This window comes from Leopardus geoffroyi, chromosome D1 (genome assembly GCF_018350155.1).
Source record: "Leopardus geoffroyi isolate Oge1 chromosome D1, O.geoffroyi_Oge1_pat1.0, whole genome shotgun sequence".
In the NCBI taxonomy this organism is placed as follows: Eukaryota; Metazoa; Chordata; class Mammalia; order Carnivora; family Felidae; genus Leopardus; species Leopardus geoffroyi.
Window position 1 is genome coordinate 18,504,523 of NC_059329.1, and position 20,591 is coordinate 18,525,113.

The 20,591-nt window shown below is 39.8% G+C and overlaps 1 long non-coding RNA gene across 4 annotated transcripts in view; it reads right to left on the reverse strand.

Moving 5' to 3' along the window:
• Positions 1-20,538, reverse strand: part of LOC123600812 — a 67,696-nt gene extending 47,158 nt beyond the window's left edge. The window contains exon 1 of one of the 4 annotated variants that reach the window (XR_006713821.1): positions 20,467-20,538. This is a non-coding gene — a long non-coding RNA (uncharacterized LOC123600812). Of the gene's footprint in view, positions 1-20,152; positions 20,258-20,303 lie in introns of those variants that run through there. The other 3 variants (XR_006713822.1, XR_006713828.1, XR_006713827.1) reach the window with 3 other exon arrangements.
• Between the last annotated feature and the right edge of the window lie 53 nt (positions 20,539-20,591).

Sequence of the window (20,591 nt, forward strand, 5' to 3'; positions counted from 1 at the left end):
CCCTTTTTAAATTTTTTTCAGGGTTACTTCAATGAACAAATCAAAGCACGTCTGGTAGAAGGTCCAAACCACCACTACGAGCAGGGAGATAAAAGGAACCAGAGTCACAACAACAGACAGCATGCAACACACTCCAAAAACACCTCCTGAAGGGCGAGGCCCTGGACAGTGTATGACCCCTTTCTAATATAGTAGTGCTCACAGGTGCAGGACACATAACAAGCTATTAAAACACATAAAGGCCAGAAAAGTAGACAAAATGACAAAACGGACGAATTTTCCTCAAAAGGAATTACAGGAAGAAATAAGAGCTAGAGAACTGCTCAAAACAGATATAAACAATGTATCTGATCAAGAATTTAGAACAATAATCATAAGATTAATGGCTGGGACTGAAAAAAGCATAGAAGACAGCAGAGAATCTATTGCTGCAGAGATCAAGGAACTAATAGCCATGACGAATTAAGAAATGCTGTAAATGGGGTGCAAAATAAAGCAGATATAGTGACAGCAAGGAGCAGGCAGGAGATTAAGTGAAATAGAAGATAAAATTATGGAAAATGATGAAGCTGAGAAAAAGAGAGGAAAGAAAATACTAGACATGAGGGAAGAATTAGAGAACTAGGTGATTCAATGAAACATAATAATATCCATATCATGGGCGTTCCAGAAGAAGAGAGACAGAAGGGGGCAGAAGGTTTACTTGAACAATTTATAGCTGAGGACTTCCCTAATCTGGGGAAGGAAGCCGACATCCAAATCCAAGAGGCACACAGAAATCCCTTCAGATTCAACAAGAATAGGCCTTCTACACAGCATATCATAGTGAAACTGGCAAAATACAAAGATAAAGAGAGAATTCTGAAAGCAGCTAGGGACAAATGGTCCTAAGCCTACAAGGGGAGACACAAAAGGGCAGTAGCAGACCTGCCCACTGAAACTTGGCAGGCCAGAAGGGCCTTTAGTTTAAAATCTAGTTTGTCTGATATAAGTATTCAATGTGCTAAATAGGAAAAATATGCAGCCAAGAATCCAGCAAGGCTGTCATTCAGAATAGAAGGAGACATAAAGGCTTTCCCAGACAAACAAAAACTGAAGGAGTTCATGACCACCAAACCAGGCCTGCAAGAGATCCTAAGGGGGACTCTGTGAGTGGAATGCTGCAAAGACTACAAAGGACCAGAAACATCACCACAAGCATGAAACTTACAGATAACACAATGACACTAAATCCTTATCTTTCAATAATAACTCTGAATGTAAATGGACTAAGTGCCCCAATCAAAAAACATGGAGAACCATCTATCATGCTACTGGAAGTCAAAAGAAAGCTGGGGTAGCCATACTTACATCAGACAAACTAGATTATAAACTAAAGGCTGTAGGGGCGCCTCAGTGGCTCAGTTGGTTAAGCTTCCAACTTTGGCTCAGGTCATGATCTCACAGCTCATGGGTTCAAGCCCTGCATCAGGCTCTTGTGCTGACAGCTCAGAGCCTGAGGCCTGCTTCAGATTCTGTCTGTCTGTCTGACTCTCTCTCTCTGTCCCTCCCCCACTCACGCTCTGTCTCTCTCAAAAATAAACATTAAAAAAGATGTTAAACTAAAGGCTGTAACAAGATGAAGAAGGGCATTATATCATAATTATGGGGTCTATCCATCAAGAAGAGCTAACAATTGTAAATGTATATGCCCCCAACTTGAAGCACCCAAATAAATAAATCAATAAATCACAAACATAAGCAATCTTGCAGGGGACTTTAATACTCCACTAACAACAATGGACAGATCATCTAGACAGAAAATCAATAAAGAAACAATGGCCTTGAATGATATACACTGGACCAGATGGACTTGACAGATATATTCAGAACTTTTCATCCAAAAGCAGAATACACATTCTTCTCGAGTGTACATGGAACATTCTCCAAGATAGATAACATACTGAGTCACAAAACAGCCCCCAATAAATATAAAAGAATTGAAATCATAACATGCATACTTTCAGATCACAATGCTATGAAACTTGAAATCAACCATAAGGAAAAATTTGGAAAGCCTCCAAATGCATGGAGGTTAAAGAACATCCTACTAAAGAATAAGTTAACCAGACAATTAAAAAAGAAATTAAAAATATATGGAAACAAATGAAAACATGACAGTCCAAACCCTTTGGGATGCAACAAAGCAGTCATAAGAGGAAAATCCATTGCAATCCAGGCCTAGATCAAGAAACAAGAAAAATCCCAGATACAAAACCTAGCCACACACCTAAAGGAAGAACTGGACGCAGAACAGCAAAGAAACCTCAAGTCCAGCAGAAGAAAAATAATAAAGATTAGATCAGAAATAAACAATACAGAATGTTTAAAAAAGTAGAAAAGATCAATGAATCTAACAGCAGGTATTTTGAAAAAATAAACAAAACTGATAAACCCCTAGCCAGACTTCTCAAAAAGAAACAAGAGAGGACCCAAAGATAAAAATCACAAACGAAAGAGGAGAGATCACAACCAACACCACAGAAATACGATTATTAGAGAATACTATGAAAAATTATATGTCAACAAACTGGACAATCTGGAAGAAATGGACAAATTTCTACACATCCACACACTACCAAAACTCAAATGAGAAGAAATAGAAAATTTGAACAGACCCATAACCAGCAATGAAACTGAATCAGTTATCAAAAATCTCCCAACAATGGGGGGGGGGGAATCTCCCAACAAGCAAGAGTCCTGGGCCACATGGCTTCCCAGGGGAATTCTACCAAACATTTTAAGCACAGTCAATACCTATGCTTCTCAAGATGTTTCAAAAAATAGAAACAGAAGGAAAGCTTCCAGACTCATTCTATGAAGCTAGCATTACCTCGATTCCCAAACCATACAGAGACCTCACTAAAAAAGAGTGACAGGCCAATATCCCTGATGAACATGGATACAAAAATTCTCAAAAGATACTTGCAAATAGAATTCAACAGTGTATTAAAAGAATTATTCATCATGATCAAGTGAGATTCATTCCTGGACTGCAGGGCTGGTTCAACATTTGCAAATCAGTCAATGTGATACACCACATTAATAGAAGAAAGGGTAAGAACAATATAATCCTGTCAATAGATGTGTGGGGAAATAGGTACTGCTTACATAAATGGGTTAGAAAAAAGCTTAGGGCGGAAAGCCACCACCATGGGGAGAAAGCATCCGATATTAGCTAGTGAGATATTGTAAGGGGATCATTAGTAACTTGTTATATCACCTGCAGGAAATTACTTTCCATCTAACACCAATATACTATTGCACTTTGATCACAAACTCCACTTGCCCCCCAGACCCTTTGCTTCATACACACATAATTTAATGATTACTATCTAATTGTTTTCTTCATGTTCAACCTGTGTATAAGATCTTGTTTTCTTCATGTTCACACATGTGTAAGATCTTGAGTGCTCAATAAATATGGAGACAAAACCCCTGCTCGGGGCTCTTGTCTCCTTCCAGACATTAACCTCTCTTGCATTCAATTCTGGGTCCGCTCTCTTGCTGGACAAGAGACTCATAGTCTGGGACATAGATGCAGAAAAAGCATTTGACAAACTACAGCACCCATTCTTAATAAAAACCCTCAAGAAAGCTGGGATGGAAGGAACACACCTTACCATCATAAAAACCACATACGAAAAGCCCACAGCTAATATCATCCTCAATGGGGAAAAACTGAGAGCTTTCCCCCTGAGATCAGGAACACGACAGGGATGTCCACTCTCACCACTGTTGTTTAACATAATATTGGAAGTCCTAGTCTCAGCAATCAGACAACAAAAGGAAATCAAAGGCATCAAAATTGGCAAAGAAGTCAAACCTTCACTTCTCACAGATGACATGGTACTCTATATGGAAAACCATAAAGACTCCACCAAAAAGCTACTAGAACTGATACATGAATTCAGCAAAGTTGCAGGATACAAAAATCAATGTACAGAAATTGGTTGCATTTCTATACACCAATAATGAAACAACAGAAAGAGAAATCAAGAAATCGATCCCATTTACAATCTCACCAAGAACCATAAAATACATGGGAATAAACCTAACCAAAGATGTAAAATATCTGTATGCTGAAAACTATAGAAAACTTATGAAAGAAATTGAAGAAGACACAAAGAAATGTTAAAACATTCCATGCTCATGGACTGGAAGAATAAATATTGTTAAAATGTTAATACTACCCAAAGCAATCTACACATTCAATGCAATCTCAATCAAAATTGCACTGGCATTCTTCTCAGAGCTAGAACAAACAAACCTAAAATTTGTATGGAACCACAAAAAACTCCGAATAGCCAATGTAATGTTGAAAAAGAGAACCAAAGCGGGAGGCACCACAATCCCAGACTTTAGCCTCCACTACAAAGGTGTAACCATCAAGACAGTGTGGTATTGGCACGAAAACAGACACTCAGATCAAAGGAATAGAGAACCCAGAATTGGACCCACAAATGTACGGCCAACTAATCTTTGACAAATCAGGAAAGAGTATCCAATGGAAAAAAGACAGTCTCTTTAGCAAATGGGGCTGGAAAACTGGACAGCAAAATGCAGAAGAATGAAACTGGACCACTTTCTTACATCAAATACAAAAATAAACTCAAAATGGATCAAAGACCCAAATGTGAGACAGGAAACCATCAAAACTCTAGAGGAGAAAACAAGCAACAACCTCTTTGACTTGGGCCACAGCAACTTCTTACTTGACACATCTCCGAAGGCAAGGGAAATAAAAGCAAAAATGAACTACTGGGACCTCATCAAGATAAAAAGCTTCTGCACTGTAAAGGATAACATTAACAAAACTAAAAGACAACCGATGGGATGGGAGAAGATATTTGCAAATGATATACTAGATAAAGAGTTAGTATCCAAAATCTATAAAGAACTTACCAAATTCAACACCCCAAAACAAATAATCCAGTGAAGAAATGGGCAGAAAATGTGAATAGACACTTTTCCTAAGAAGACATCCAGATGGCCAAAAGACACATCAAAAGATGCTCAACATCACTTATCATCAGGGGAATAGAAATCAAAACCACACTGAGATACCACTTCACACCTGGTAGGATGGCTAGTATAAAAAAGACAAGAAATAACAAGTGTCAGCAAGAATGTGAAGAAAAGAGAATACACCAATAATAAAGCAACAGAAAGAGAAATCAAGGAATCAATTCCATTTACAATTGCACCAAAATCCATAAAATACCTAGGAATAAACCTCACGAGAGAGATGAAAAATGTATACAATGAAAACTATAGAAAGTTTATGAAAGAAATTGAAGAAGACACACAAAAAAATAGAAAAATATTCCATGCTCATGGATTGGAAGAACAAATATTGTTAAAATGTCAATACTACCCAAAGCAATCTACATATTCAACGCAATCCATGTCAAATAACACAAGCATTCTTCACAGAACTAGAACAAACATTCCTAAAATTTGCATGGAACCAGAAAAGACCCCAAATAGCCAAAGCAATCCTGAAAAAGAAAACCAAAGCAGGAGGCATCACAATCCCAGACTTCAAGATGTATGACAAAGCTGTAACCATCAGGACCGTATGGTATTGGCACAAAAACAGACACTCAGATCAATGGAACAGAATAGAGAACCCAGAAATGAACCAACAAACATATGGCCAACTAATCTTTGACAAAGCAGGAAAGAATATCCAATGGAATAAAAACAGTCTCTTCAGCAAACGGTGCTGGGAAAACTGGACAGCAACATGCAGAAGAATGAACCTGGACCACTTTCTTACACCATACACAAAAAATAAACTCAAAATGGATGAAAGACCCAAACATAAGACAGGAAGCCATCAAAAATCCTAGAGGAGAAAGCAGGCAAAAACCTCTTGGCCACAGCAACTTCTTACTTGACACGTCTCCGAAGGCAAGGGAAACAAAAGCAAAAATGAACTATTGAGACCTCAACAAGATAAAAACCTTCTGCACAGCGAAGGAAACAATCAACAAAACTAAAAGGCAACCAATGGGATGGGAGAAGATATTTGCAAATGACATACCAGGTAAAGGGTTAGTATCCAAAATCTATAAAGAACTTACCAAACTTACCCCAAAAACAAATAATCCAGTGAAGAAATGGGCAGAAGACATGCATAGACACTTCTCCGAAGAAGACATCCAGATGGCCAACAGACACCTGAAAAGATACTCAATGTCACGCATCATCAGGAAAACACAAATCAAAACCATATTGAGATACCACCTCACACCAAACAGAGTGGCGAAAATTAACAACTAAGGAAACAACAGACGTTGGTGAGGATGTGGAAAAACAGAACCCTCTTGCACTGTTAGAAGGGAATGCAAACTGGTGCAGCCATTCTAGAAAACAGTGTGGAGGCTCCTTAAAAAATTAAAAATAGAATTACCCTATGACCCAGCAATAACACTATTATGAATTTATCCAAAGGATACAGGAGTGCTGATTCATAGGGGCACATGTACCCCAAAGTTTATAGCAGCTCTTTCAACAATAGCCAAATTATGGAAAGAGTCCAAATGTCCATCAACTGATGAATGAATAAAGAAGATGTGGTTTATATATACAATGGAATACTACTTGACAATGAGAAAGAATGAAATCTTGTCACTTCCAACAACTGGAGGGCATTATGCTAAGTGAAATAAGTCAGTCAGAGAAAGAAAGGTGTCATATGTTTTCACTCATGAGTGGAATTTGAGAAACTTAACAGAAGACCATGGGGGAAGGGAAGGGGGAAAAATAGTTTCAAACATAGAGGGAGGCAAACCACAAGAGACTCTTAAACACAGAGAACAAACTGAGGGTTGATGGAGGGGGCAGGAGGAGAGGGGAAAATGGGTGATGGGCATTGAGGAGGGCATTTGTTGGGATGAGCACTGAATGCTGTATGTAAGCGATGAATCATGGGAATCTACTCCCGAAGCCAAGAGCACACTGTACACACTGTATGTTAGCTAACTGGACAACAAATTATATTTAAAACAATAATAATACACAGATATAAATGAAAATGAGGGGCGCCTGGGTGGCGCAGTCGGTTAGGCGTCCGACTTCGGCCAGGTCACGATCTCGCGGTCCATGAGTTCGAGCCCCGCATCGGGCTCTGGGCTGATGGCTCAGAGCCTGGAGCCTGTTTCCAATTCTGTGTCTCCCTCTCTCTCTGCCCCTCCCCCGTTCATGCTCTGTCTCTCTCTGTCCCAAAAATAAATAAATGTTAAAAAAATAAATAAAAAAAAAAAAAAAAAAGAAAATGAAAACATAATGGCCCCAAATCTTTGGTATGCAGCAAAAGCTATTCTAAGACGGAAGTTTTAGCAATACAGGCCTACTTCAAGAAGCAAAAAAAAAAAAAAAAAAAAAAAAACCTCAAACAACCCAAACTTATACCTAAAGGAGTTAGAAAAAGAAGAATAAACAAGCCCCAAACCAGTAGAAGGAAATATTGAGATTAGAGCAGAAATAAACAAAATATAAACTAAAAAAATATAGAATAAATCAATGAAGCCATAAGATGGTTCTTTGAAAAAGTCAACAAAATTGATAAACCTCCAGTCAGTCTCATCAAAAAAAGAAAAAGAAAGAGGACCTACATAAACAAAATCAGAAATGAAAGAAGAAAAATCACAACATCACAGAAATACAAAGAAACATAAGAGAGTACTGTATTATGAACAATTACATGCCAACAAATTGAACAACCTAAAAGAAATGGATTTCCCGACACACATAACCTCCCAAACTGAATCAGTAAGAAAGAGAAAATTTGAACAGATCAATTACTAGCAATGAAATTGATTCAGTAATCAAAAAACTCCTAACAAACAAAAGTCCAGGACCAGATGGCTTCATAGGTGAATTCTATCAAACATTTAAAGGAGAGTTAATACCTATTCTCCTCTAATTACTCCAAAAAACAGAAAAGGAAGGAAACCTTCCAAATTCATCTTATGAGGCCAGTATTACCCTGATACCAAAGCCAGATAAAGATGCTACAAAAAAAAAGAGAACTACAGGCCAATATCTCTGATGAACATAGATGCAAAATCCACAGCCAAATATTAACAAACCAAATCCAACAACACATTAAAAAAATCACTCACCATAATCAAGTGGGATTTATTCCAGGGATGCAAGGATGGATCAATATTGACATATCAATCAACATGATACATCACAACAACAAGAAAAAGGATAAAAACCATATGATCATTTCAGTAGATGCAGAAATGCATCAGAAGTACAGCATCCATTCCTGGTTAAAAAAAAAAACAACTTAACAAAGTAGGTTTAGAGGGAACATACTTCAACATCATAAAGGCCATATATGAAAAACTCACAGCTAACATCATACTCAATTGGGGAAAACTGAGAGCTTTCCCCTCAAGGTCAGGAACAAGACAAGGATGTCCACTTCTTACTACTTCTAGTCGACATAGTACTGGAAGTCCAAGTCACAGCAATTAGACAACATAAAGAAAGAAAAGTCATCCAAATTTGTAAGGAAAAAGTAAACATTTCACTCTTTGCAGATGACATGATACCGTATGTAGAAAATTCTGAAGACTCCACCAAAAAAACTACTAACACTGATCAATGAATTCAGTATGTTTGCAGGATACAAATCAATATACAGAAATATGTTGCATTTCTATACATTAATGATGACGTAGAAAAAGGAAACAACCCCATTCACAACTGCACCAAAAATAATAAAATAGCTAGAATTAAACTTAAACAAGAAGGTGAAAGACCTGTATTATGAAAACTATAAAACACTGATCAAAGAAATTGAACATGACACAAATAAATGGTAAGATATTACATGGTCATGGATTGGGAGAATATTGTTAAAATGTCCATACTACCCAAAGCAATCTATAGGCTTAATGCAATCCTTATCAAAATACTTAACATCATTTTTTACAGAATTACAATAAATAATCCTAAGATTTGTACAGAAGCACAAAAGACCCCCAAATAGCCAAAGCAATCTTGAAAAAGAAGAACAAAACTGAAGTTATCACAATCCCAGATTTCAAGATATAATCCAAAACTGTAGTAACCAAAACAGTATGGTACTGACACAAAAACAGAATATAAATTAAAAGAATAGAGAACCCATAACTATATAGTCAATTAATCTTTGACAAAGGAGGCAAGAATACACAATGGGAAAAACATGATCTCTTCAACATTGCTGGCAAAACTGGACAGCTACATGCAAAGAATGAAACCAGACCACTTTCTCACACCAAACACAAAAATAAACTCAAGATGGGGCACCTGGGTGGCTCAGTCGGTTAAGCGTCCGACTTTGGCTCAGGTCATGATCTCGCGGTTTGTGAGTTCGAGCCCCGCATCGGGCTCTGTGCTGACAGCTCAGAGCCTGGAGCCTGCTTCAGATTCTGTGTGTGTGTGTGTGTGTGTGTGTGTGTGTGTGTGTGTGTGTGTCTCTGCCCCTCTCCTGCTCATGCTCTGTCTCTTTCAATAATAAATAAATGTTATAAAATTAAAAAAAAAATAAAGATGGATTAAAGACCTAAACATAAGGTCTGAAACCATAAAAAGCCTGGAAGAGAACACAGAGAGTAATTTCTCTGACAGTGGCCGCAGCAACTTCTTTCTAGATATATCTCTTGAGGCAAGGGAAATAGCAGAAGTTATCTGTGATAACTTCAAGCAGAAATAAAGTACTGGGGCTACATCAAAACAAAAAGCTTCTGAGCAGCAAAGGAAACAATCAAAAAACCAAAAAGACAACCTACTAATGGCAGAAGATATTTGCCAATGACATAGCTAGCTGATAAATGGTCAGTATTCAAAATATACAAAGAACTGATACAACCCAACACTAAAAAATGATCTAGTTAAAAAAACAAGAAGATATGAACAGACACTTCTCCAAAGAAGACATCCAGATGGCCAACAGACACATGAGAAGATGCTCGACATCCCTCATCATCAGGGAAATATAAATCAGAAATACAACGAGGTGTCGCCTCACACCTGTCAGAATGGTTAAAATCAAAAACATAAGAAACAACAAGGATTGGCAAGGATGTAGAAAAAAGGGAACCCCCATGTATTATTGGTGGGAATGCAAAATGGTGCAGCCACTGTTGGGAGACCGTATGGAGGAGGTTCCTCAAAAAAATGAAAAATAGAATTACCATACGATCCAGTAATTCCACTACTGGGTATTTACCCAAAGAATATGAATACACCAAATCAAAAAGATATAGGCATACCTATGTTTACTGCATTATTTACTATAGGCAAACTATAGAAGCAGCCCAAGTATCCACTGATAGAGGAGTGGATACAGAAGATGCGGTACACACAGACACCCAGACACACACACACACACACACACACACACAGGACTATTATTCAGCCATAAAACAAAGAATGAAATCTTGTCACTTGCAATAACATGGATGGATGTAGAGGGCATAATGCTAAGTGGAGTAAGTCAGAGAGAGACAAATGCCATATAATTTCACTCATATGTGAAATTTAACAAAACAACAAACAAATTAAAAAAGAGACAAACCAAAAAACAGTGTCTTAACTATAGAGAACAAACAGATGGTTACCAGAAGGAAGGTGCATGGGGGAATGGGTGAAATAGGAAAAGTAGATTAGGAGTACACTTACATTGATGAGCAAGGAGTAATGTTTAGAATTGCTGTTTTTTGTTTTCTTTTAAATTTTTTAAATGTTTATTTATTTTTGAGAGAGACAGAGTGTGAGCGGGGGAGGGGCAGAGAGAGGAAGACACAGAATCTGAAGCAGGCTCCAGTGCTGTCGGGCTCAGTGCTGACAGATGTGGGGCTTGAACCCACAAACCGGGAGATCATGACCTGAGCAGAAGTTGGACACTTAACCAAATGAGTCACCCAGGTGCCCCTACATTTAGAATTGTTGAATCACTATACTGTACACATGAAACCAGCATAACATTGTATGTTAATTATACCGGTATTTTTTTTAAAAAGGTCAGCAGCCTTAAAAAAAAAACGACAAGTGTTTAACTAAGGTATATACAATACCTATGATGTGTTGTGAGGAACAGAGGAGGGAGTGACCTAGAAGATAGTTGTTATGAGTTGGGTTGAATTCCGCAAAAAGTAACGTTGGAGTCCTAGCTCCCAGTGTTTCCGGAGGTGATCTTATTTGGAAATAGAATTGTTACAGAAAGAATCAGTTAATGAAAATGAGGTCCTACCGGAGTAGTGCGAACCCTTAATAACTGATGTCCTTACTAAGAACGGAAATTTGGATATACATACAGGGAGAACACCATATAACTGACAGAGGCAGAGGTCAAGGTGAGGTCACTGCAAGCCAAGGAACTGAGGAAGGAACCTCAAATCAGGAAGAGGCAAGGCAGGATTCTTTCGTAAATTTTTCAGAGACAGCATGTCCCTGCTGGCACCTTGACTTTGGACTTTCAGCCTCCAGAGCCGTCAGACAATAAATTTCTGTTCTTTTAAGCCACCCAGATTGTGGCATTTTGTTATGGTAGCCCTAGAATGTAATAGGTACAGGATGCATTCGTGTCCTGTGTTTTACAGGGGAGGAATGAATCCCCAAAGTCACAAACTTTATGTGTAACAATGCTGGCACTGGACGCAAGCCTTCAAATTTATTGTTCTTGTCACTAACCTAGAGACCAGATTAAATTTGCTCTGGCATTCAAGGTCCATTGGTGATAAGTAAAGCAGTAAGTAGATTAAAAATATTTGAAAAAGTCCAGCTCTCTGTCATTGGATTAGCCATTTCCACGTTCTTTCCTTTACCCAAATTTTATAAAGCAAAGAAATCTGGAAATAGTTTTCTCAGCATATAAGGTGACAGTAAATAAAACGCTAGCCTTTTCAAAAGACGGTTTTCATTCTGTTTCTCATTATTTGGTGACCTAGGTATCTGGATAAACTTCTTCACTAAAAAATGTCCACCCCTGGCTCCAGGGGACTACAGAAGCAAATAAATAAATTCAAATGTTGGTCCTGAGCAAAGGGAGGAAATCACAGACAAGAACTTAGAACTGAGGGGCACCTGGCTGGTTCAGTTCCGGTGGAGCATGGGACTCTTGATCTCAAGGTTGTAGGTTTGAGCCCCACGTTGGATGTACACATTACTTAAAAATAAAATCTTAACAAAAACAACAAAACTTTGGAACTGAAAGCCAGCCCACAGGCCAAATTCTTACTGTCTTGGTAGTATTAAAAACCTCAAAGTGAGAATTTTAGAGTGATCTTGGATTAGTGGACTAATCCAGCAGATGCAAATTAAATTCTCCCATGGAGAAATTCATCCCAAGCTTCAAAGGACGCCAACAAATAGAACCCAATCATCGGTCCATCCTTCTAGGTCTCATTTATGTAGAGGCCACTTTTAGGCAAGCAGGCTTGAGTGAAAGAATGTAGAAAGGGCCCCCAGCAACCACCAGGCTGGATACAGACAGGCCCATCAGGCGACTCACCTCAAAATATCCATAGGCCCTAACTGACCGATGGGATACTTACAACCAAGCATAGTTACCAAAAAGGGAGAATTCCATACTTCGCCATACCTCCTCACCTTCCTTCCTTAAAAACAACCTCCTCCCACTACCTTGTTTCAGATAGCCTCTCTGCTGTCCTGCCCCCCAGGACATATTCAATAAACCTTTCAATAAACTTTTATTGCCTTTGTTCTGCCCCAGGCGAATCCTTTCACCTCTTGCACCACCTGCTTCCACCTGATCATTGCCCCACATCTGGGGCCCCATCTGATTGAGAGACACTCCATTTAGACAACACAGTTTATAAGACAATTCTCAACTTGAGTGTTTTTTAAATGTTTATTTATTTATTTAGAGAGAGAGACAGAGCGGGAGAGAGGGAATCCCAAGCAGGCTCTGTGCTGACAGCACAGAGGGCTCAATCCCAAGAACTGTGGAATCATGACCTGAGCCAAAATCAAGGGCCAGAGGCTCAAATGACTGAGCCACCCAGGCACCCCTCAACTTGAGCTTTATAGTGCCATGTTCACATTCCAGAACATGCTGTGGTCTTTTATGCTGTCACCCACAGCACAAACAATTCCCTTCCCCTTCTCGTCCTACCTCTCACCTGACACTGGTGAACTCCCATTTCTCCTTCAAGTCTTAGCTTGACCTGTGAAGCTGCATGGAGTTCCTTAGAGAAAGTCAATACCATCTCTGTGCACTCTTCTATTCCAGAACATACTTTTTATTTATAACTCAAATTTCCTCAGGCACCACGAGCCCACGGTTAGGAATGACAACACCTCAACGTTAACAGTTCAAATGTCACAGGACTGCTCCTTTACCCACTGTCTCTTCCTTTATTATTTCCGGAAACTTACGGGTGTGCGTCATGGGTGCCTGTGAATGATCCTATGTTCTTCTCTGCTATAGAGTCCATCTAAGGGAGTGCTAAAAAGAAACAACAGGCCCCAAGTGGAGTGTCACTTTTGTGAAGCCCCACCAAGACTTCATACCGAACTGAACTGCAGTCTCGGCCTCCCCCAGGAGTGGAATTTTAAACCAATCAGCCTGGGACTTCCTGGTCAGCATTAGTGAGGTCATCTGTGAGGAAGTCAAGCAATGGAGGATAGTACTGCCTGAGAAACAGGAAACAAATGAATGAGCCCAGTGACCGACCCAGTTTTCTGACCTAAGAGAGTTTCTAGGCTGTGGGACAGGGACAGAACCATGGTGGGGTCCAGTGGACTGCCTGAGTGAAGAGACAGAGTGGAGAGGTTGTGTGCCCTTGGCCAAGTTATTTAAATTCTCTGTGCTTTCAGGGCACCTGGGTGGCTCAGCCGGTTAAGCCGTCGGCTTGGATCAGGTCATCTCACAGTTCATGGGTTTGAGCCCCAGGTCAGGCTCTGTGCTGACAGCTCAGAGCCTGAAGCCTGCTTCAGATTCTGTCTGTCTCTCTCTCTGCCCCTCCCCTGGTCATGCTCTGTCTCTCTCTCGCTCTCTCTCAAAAACAAATGAAAGTTTAAAAAAAAAAAATTTTTTTTTTAATTCTCTGTGCTTTCAATTTCTTGGTCTAAAAATTGTTCCAAAAAAATGCATTTACCTCAAAGGGTTGGTGTCAGCATTTTAACAAGATAATACAAATAAAGGACTAAAATTGGTGCTTGACACTTGTTAAAGTGTTAGTTTTTATTATTATCCAACATATTTGGAATTGGTTGGTTAATTGAAAAAGCTTACTGAAGTGTGGAACCATAAAAAAGAAAGATAAATACACTGGAATAGGTTGCTTGTTTCTCGGTTATCTGCTTTCCCTTCTCTCAGAGTAATTAATGACAGCATCTAAAATACAACCTATGAGTCCCTGCCTCCCGGTATTCGTGTTGTGAAATCCACTCCCTTGAATGTGGACTGGGCCTATGACTTGCTTCTAACAAAAGAATATGGCAAAAGTGATAGAATATCACTTCTGAGATTAAGTTACAAAAAGATTCTGGCTTCCATCTTGCTCATTCTCTTGCTTTCTCCCCTTCCTCCTCTGTTCCAGCTTGCATGTTATGAGCTGCCCTCTGAAGAAGCCCACAGGACAAGCAATCAGTTCCTCTGGCAATAGCCAACAAGGACTTGCTGGCTGCCAATGGCCTTGTGAGTGAGCTTGGAAGTGGATCTTCTGAGGCTGCTGACAGCCAACAGAGTGAGCCCAGAAGCACTCCTCTCCAAATAGAGCCTTGGCCAACACCTAGACTAAGCTGCACCCAGATTCCTGCTCCACAGAAACTGTGAAGTAAATGTTTCTTGCTTTAAGCCGTTACATTTTGGGGCGATTTGTTACAAAGCAATAGTTAACTGTTACAGTTACAGAAACTCTGATTTTAGCTGAACAAACAGACTTCCAGCCGATTTCTACCAGGCTGTTTCTCAGCCTCCCTAACAGTTAGATGTGGCCAGGTAACAGAGTTATAGCCAACAGAATGTGAGAGACGATGTATGGAATTTTCAGACCAAGGCTTTTAAAATGTGGCTATGCAGGTTCCATTGCCTTGCCCATTCCTCTAGATAAGACACAGAAAGTTATGAAAATAGCAGAACTACAAGATGGAAAAACCTGGATCCCTGAATCACTCTGTAGAGAAGGGCTACCCAGTGACCAGGATCATCCATTTGAACTATCTGTGAGTGATAAATAAATTTCTATTGTGTCGGAGTCATTATAATTTGGGGGTTTGTGGCCGCAGACAGCCATGCTAATTAACACTTTTATGTGAAAGAAAAGAAAAACTTTTCTCTGGAGTAAATCACTATTATCTTGGGTATCTGTCACATGAAGTCTAACCTGTATCCTTATCAATATATATGCCTTAAGAATATCATTTTTTGGGAATGCAAGCTGGTGCGGCCACTCTGGAACACAGTATGGAGGTTCCTCAAAAAACTAAAAATAGAAATACGACCCAGCAATTGCACTAGTAGGCATTTATCCACGGGACACAGGTGTGCTGTTTCGAAGGGACACATGCACCCCCACGTTTATAGAAACACTATCAACAATAGCCAAAGTATGGAAAGAACCCAAATGTCCATCCATGGATGAACGGATAAAGAAGATGTGGTGTATGTATGTGTGTGTGTGTGTGTGTGTGTGTATATATATACACACACACATATATATATATACACACATATATATGTATATATATACACACACATATATATATATACACACACACACACATATATATATATATGTATACACACACACACACACACACACACACACACACACACACAATGGAGTATTACTCGGCAATCAAAAAGAAGGAAATCTTGCCATTTGCAACTACGTGGATGGAACTGGAGGGTATTATGCTAAGTGAAAGTATCAGTCAGAGAAAGACAAAAATCATATGATTTCACTCATATGAGGACTTTAAGAGACAGAACAGATGAACATAAGGGAAGGGAAACAAAAATATAAAAACAGGGCGGGGGACAAAACAGAAGAGACTCTTAAATATGGAGAACAAACTGAGGGTTACGGGAGGGATTGTGGGAGGGGAGATGGGCTAAATGGGTAAGGGGCACTAAGGAATCTACTCCTGAAATCATTGCTGCACTATATGCTAACTAATTTGGATGTAAATTTAAAAAATAAAATTAAAGAAAAAAAAAACGAAACCTTGGAATTCTAACTTAGAAAAAAAAAAGAATATTATTTTTACCTAGATACGTACTCCCTTGTCATTCTCCAAGGCCTTTCTCTTGAGTATGGTCCGTCTGATTGGAGTTCTTGCACAAACTATATGCCTAGTGCTTTACATTTGACTTTGTTCAAATGTAGAGACAAGTCAAAGACTCTTGCAAATCAAATCGAATGCAGAATCCTACCAGACCTAGGGCTTTAAAAAGTCTTTCTAGGGGGCTTGTTGGTGGCTCAGTCAGTTGAGCGTCTGACTCTTGGTTTCGGCTCGGGTCATGATCTCACAGTTTGTGAGTTTGAGCCACGCATCGGGGCCTACTTGGGATTCTCTCTCTCCCCTTCCCTCTCTGCCCCTCCCCTACCATGGTTTCACTCTCTCTCAAAATAAGTGAAAAAACTTAGAAAAAAAAAAGTCTTTCTAGTTGCTCATAACCACTTTGCCTACACCCAATTCAATAGGTTTGGTTTTTTTTAAGTTTTAAGCAATTTATTTAAACATTTGTTAATGATGAGAGGGAGAAGAAATGATCCTTGTGGACAAGATATAAAAACAGACATTTATACAATTACTGTCTTTACATCTTAATTGCACAGTATTAAATTTTGAACATCTTTGCCTTTTGATGGAACTATCTTTGCAGTTAAAATGACCCACGTTGAAAAAATACAATCTAAAGCCTTACACAACACAAAAAGTAGAAAATAACATGAATAGCTATTTTTTATTAGCATTCATCTTTATCCCGTCTTTCCAAAGCATTCTTGGTTTTCTTTTTTACATTTTATTTATTTTTGATAGACAGAGACAGAGCACAAGTGGGAGAGGGGCAGAGAGAGCCGGAGACACAGAATCCGAAGCAGGCTCCAGGCTCCCGACACGGGGCTCAAACTCACAAACCTCGAGATCATGACCTGAGCTGAAGTCGGACGCTTAACCGACTGAGCCACCCAGGCACCCCGACCTTCTTGGTTTTCTTAGAAACAGTTCTTTTTCTTTGCAGACTCAAATTTTATCAATTTGTGTAATTTAGCTACATAATTATGAGTATGATGGAAATAGATTGGTAACAAACATAACCAACTCTTGCTAAGCATTCTTCTCAACTGGGGGACGCAGATACACAGGAGTGAACCAAAGTGAAGGCTACTAGCTGTGTAGTACTTTCTTTAGTACTTCCCAGGGATCAGCTGCATATTTCAGAAAGAATATTAAAAACGTTAAGTGGACAGTGTTTAGGAAGAGCTTCTACTATACACAATGTGTACTTTTAGGGGAACAGAGACCATAGATTTCATCTACTTTTCAGAGGGAGCTCTGATCTCTAAAATATCAAGTATTATACTAAAAGTTAAAACCTAATCCATGGCACCAAGCTGAGTTCTCTTCCTATATCTGATTTTGGATACTTATGCATCTACCCTTTTCTTGAATACTCCTTTTCCTCTAAAAACTAAATTCATACAGGGGTACCTGGGTGGCTCAGTTGGTTAAGCATCCAACTCTTGGTTTCAGCTCAGGCCATGATCTCATGGTCCGTGAGGGCTCCGAGCTAACAGTGTGGAGCCTGCTTGGGATTCTCTCTCCCCCTTCTCTCTCTGCTCCTCCCTTGCTCGCTCTCTCTCAAAAAAATTTTTCTTTTTTTAAACTAAATGCATACAAATAGATGTTTGAGAGCCGGTGACCCTAACTGTTCACCAAAAACATTCAGACCCTAGGGGAGCCTGGGTGGCTGAGTCGGTTAAGCATTCTACCTCTGATCTCGGATCAAGTCATGATCTCACAGTTCATGAGTTCAAGCCCTGCACGAGGCTCTGCACTGACAATGTGGCACCTGCTTCGGATTCTCTATCTCTCCTCTCTCTCTGCCCCACCCCACTTGCACGCTCTCGCTCTCTCTCAAAATAACTTAAAAAAAAAAAAAAAAGCCATTCAGACTCTGACTCTCAGTTCAGAACCTTTCAACTAAATGGGGCCCCCTAACTCTGCTGTGGTCAAATGTTCCCCACCCAGAAAGACTCTGACCATGCTGTCTAAAGGAATAGCCCTCATCAATTTTGATCCTTTCACCCTTTTGTTTTCTTCGTAGCACTTATGACTGTCTGTTTTACTATCCAGTACATATTCAATGAAAAAATTCAAACTATTCAGGATATTATTTTTGACATTTGTTTATAATTTCAATATCAGATTTCCCAGTCTTTCACAATAGTCATTTTTTTTTTTTTAATGTGAAATTACTTAAGTGAAGGAGAAAAATACACTGGACTAAACAAACCACACAAGGAGCCTATGGCAGCTGCAAATTTGGAAACTTTGTACTAGGTCGATGCCTTTTAAATCTGTATCAATACAAGGAAATCTCACTAAAATGAAGCTGAGAGGTCAGCAGCCGGTGCTTTCACACCCTAGCACTCCTAGTCCATTTCGGACACAACAGGAAGAGCCTACCTTGCAAGTCCGTTTACTTTTGCTATTACTTGACTACCCCAGTAGGAGAAAGGTTTTCCTCTGCCCAAGCAACAGCTCAGCCAATGAAAACCACCATGCTTCCAACTCCCAGTGCATTCCAATTCATCAAAGCCGTCCCCCGTTCCCCTTTTCCTCTATAAACTGGCAATCCTTTCTTTTGCTCTGTGGATTTGCCTGTGATTTTCCCATTGCTTCCTTGTCCCCAAGTGTAATTCTCTGCTATTCTCAAACAAACCCCTTTTTTTTTTGTTTGCTGGCAAAATAACTAGCTGTTTATTTTTAAGGTTAACAAGCTGCATGTTTATGTTCCCCAGAAACGAAACCAAAAAAATCTTAATTTCAAAAATTAAAAGATGAAATGAGAACAATAACAAAAGAAACAAAGGAGAAGAGATGCGATTTAGAAAGTAGGAGGCGGGGAGCCCAGGTGGCTCAGTTGGTTGGTTAAGTAAGCATTTGCCTTGGGCTCAGGTCATGATCCCCCGGTGTGTGAGTTGGAGCCCCACATCCGGGTCTCTGCTGTCAGCGCAGAGCCTGCTTTGGATCCTCTGTGCCCCTCTCAGCCCCTGCCCCACTCTCTCTTAAAAATAAATAAATAAACTAAAAAAAAAAAAAAAAGTAGCAGGCAATTGCACAAATCATTATGTTGTATACCTGAAACAAACATACTGTTATCAAGTCATTAGGTTGCACACCTGCAGCTAATATACTGTTACAGCTAATTAAAAAAGAAAATAGGAGACAAGCCACAGATATTTAAAGCAGTATTCACATAACAGGTGTTTATGATCGGAGTTTAATAATTTCTCCCCTTACATTGTTGCACTTCTGACGGTCCTATAAGGAAACAGAAATGATTTCCCAAACTTTGTCATCTCCTACTTTCCAGCTTTTTTTTTTTTTTTTTTTTTTTTTTCTATGTATCCCCCTGGGAGCAAAACTGAAGGCCAGATTTTCTTCTGACTGGTCAAACTCATTAGAGCAGTGGTTCTCTACCAAACATTAGACTCACTCACGATTTATTAAAAGACAGATTCCTGCCCGCCCTCCCCCCGCCCCGGGGGAGATTCTGATCCAGTAAGTCTGAAATTTGTATTTCCCCCACATTTGTATTTCCAAGAAACTCCCTGATGATGCTGACACTGCCGGTTGGACTGTGGGAAGCACTACACTGAGGCTCGCAGGAAATTTACAAGGGTGACCACGGCAATTTACCTCTAGAAAAGCAAACTTCGCAAAAAAAAAAAAAAAAAAAAAAAAAAAAAAAAAAAATTAAAAAAAAGTCAATCCAACAAACAAAAACCCCGACACACTCCCAGACAACAGCAAAGCTCTAGGAAGCCACACATATTCCCGTTCAGTCTGCACAGATTTGCTTTATCGGTTCTATGAAAAGCTTCGTGTCAGTTAAAACATCTACCTAAACTGGTTCAGCCAAACTCCCGCCATTCAATGCTATATAAAAGGGCAGGCTCCCGGCTAAGAAATATCAGCAATCGTCTTACGGATAATCGAGCCTCCTTCACCTGGGTCGAAAAATGCACCGCCCGCCCCCCCGACCCGACATTCACCTCAAAGGAAATATCTATTTCCCTCAACGTAGAGCATCGGTTTTAGGGATGTTTCCATTAATACAGGAAACCTGATTCGGGCAGGATCTGAGCTACACACGTCAGTGACAGTGAAAAAAGACAAAAACGAAACCTGAAACTCCACCCGCCGCCGCTACGGTACCTGAACCACGGTCCCGCCCTCTCTTCCACTGGGAGGACGAAGGGGGCAGGGCCGAGTGCGCGGCGCCCACGTGACCGCCAAGCGCCGCGCGCAGCCAAGTCGCGCGATCTGCCGTCATATCAGCT